Raw genomic sequence first — 2087 nt, 5'->3', positions numbered from 1 at the left:
GCACCCGACTGTTTTACGGCCTGGTACATTGACAACCAAGTTCCAAACTTGATTGTCATACATGGATTGCATCTCACTGTCCATAGCTTCCTTCCATTTAGCAGACTACGGGCCTGCCATGGCTTCCTTAACACTGCTAGGTTCATCCAAATTTACTAGTATACTATCACTGATGAACGTATCACCTTCCGTAGTAATATGAAAACCATAATAAAATGAAGGTGTGTTCCTAACCCGTGTAGAACGCCTTGGAGGTACAGACTCGTCAGATGGATCAATAGGAGTTTCCTCCTCAGGTTGATTGCTAGTGTCTGAGGTTCCTTCACCAATTGATTCTTGAATTTCTTCAAGATCAATCTACCTCCCACTGTCTCCTTGGCTTATAAATTCTTTCTCGCGAAAGATCCCTCTTCGTGCTACAAAGACCACATTCTCACTGGGTCTGTAGAACAGTTAACCAAAGGATTTATGTGGGTAGCCGATGAAAATACACCTTTCACTTCGGGGTTCAAGCTTATCATGAGTTTCACGCCTCACGAAAGCTTCGCAACCCCAATTTTTGATGTGGTCCAAATTGTGAACCTTCCCAGTCCACATCTCATTAGGTGTTTTGGTAACCTTCTTTGTAGGGACTAGATTAAGGTTGTGGGCGGCAGTCTCTAAGGCATACCCCCAAAAAGAGATTGGTAACGAAACTCAACTCATCATAGAGCAAACCATGTCCAACAAGGTTCGATTACGCCTCTCTGCTACACCATTCAGCTGTGGTGTCCTGGGAGGAGTCAATTGTGAGACAATCCCACACTCCTTAAGATAGTCAAGGAACTCGGTGCTAAGATACTCACCACCTCGATCGGATCGAAGCATCTTAATATTCCTGCCCAATTGATTTTCTACTTCCTGTTTGAATTCCTTAAACCTTTCAAAGGTTTCGAACTTATGTTTGATTAAGTAGACATACCCATATCTACTAAAATCATCAATAAAAGTCACATAATACCGATTAGCATCCCTTGTGGCGGTTTTGAATGGTCCACATACATCAGTATGTATTAGGTCCAACAAACCCTCACCCCTCTCACAAGTTCCAGTGAAGGGTGATTTTGTCATCTTTCCAAGTAGACAAGATTCACAATTATCATCCGATTTAAGGTCAAATGATTCTAAGACTCCACTCTTTTGGAGTTGGCCTATGCGTTTCTTATTTACATGTCCAAGACGACAATGCCACAATGATGCTTTATCTAGGCTAGTAGAAGAATCAATATACAACACATTATTTCCTAAGTTGTCTACAATCGACAGAGTTTCATACACACCATCACAAGGTAACACTTTAAAATAAAACACATTTTTAAAGAAAGCATTAATACCACCATATTTATTATCAAATGAAAAGGTAAAACCTTGTTTGTACAAAGCATGAAAAGAAATAATATTCCTCGCCATTTCAGACGAGTACACACATTTATTCAAATCTAATTTTGTGACAACCCAAGTTGCCCCGTTACATTTCTCCGTTACCGTTAACGGAATAATCCACTGTTCAAAAGTTCCGTTAATGAGAAGTCATCAAGTTTAATAAAAATTTCAATTGTGTATGTTTATATGTCGTTAAGTCGTGATAAAAGGAAACAATATACATAGCACATATTTCCATTTACTTGGAAATTATTAGTTTATTATTACGACCACTAAATCGGGTGCGACCAAAAGCCCGTTTAACGGCAGTATCGGGTAGAATTCCACTGTGCCCCGACTCAAAACCCTATGTAAGGGTGAGTAGATTCCATTGGATACTTTTTACACTCTCTCTCTATACTCTCTCTCTAGACCCGTTTTCGCCCCGAAACCGCAACCAAACGCTTCCAAATTGTAAGTCTGCTTACCCTAGCTTATTCTAAACATAGTGATTTATGTTTATAGCCCAAAAATCATCCAAGAAGGCATGAAATAAGGAGTTTACGGCCCAGGAACATTCTAGGGCCGTAAACCCCTAAAAAGGTGCCAAACATGCCTCTAAACTTGTCCATAAGCTTGGAAATAATTAGGGGATATAGCCTTGGGGTGTTTAAACATTAAAATGC

This window comes from Lactuca saligna, chromosome 3 (assembly GCF_052625555.1).
Source record: "Lactuca saligna cultivar CGN05327 chromosome 3, ASM5262555v1, whole genome shotgun sequence".
Taxonomy (NCBI): Eukaryota; Viridiplantae; Streptophyta; class Magnoliopsida; order Asterales; family Asteraceae; genus Lactuca; species Lactuca saligna.
Note: the sequence above shows the minus strand (reverse complement) of the source record.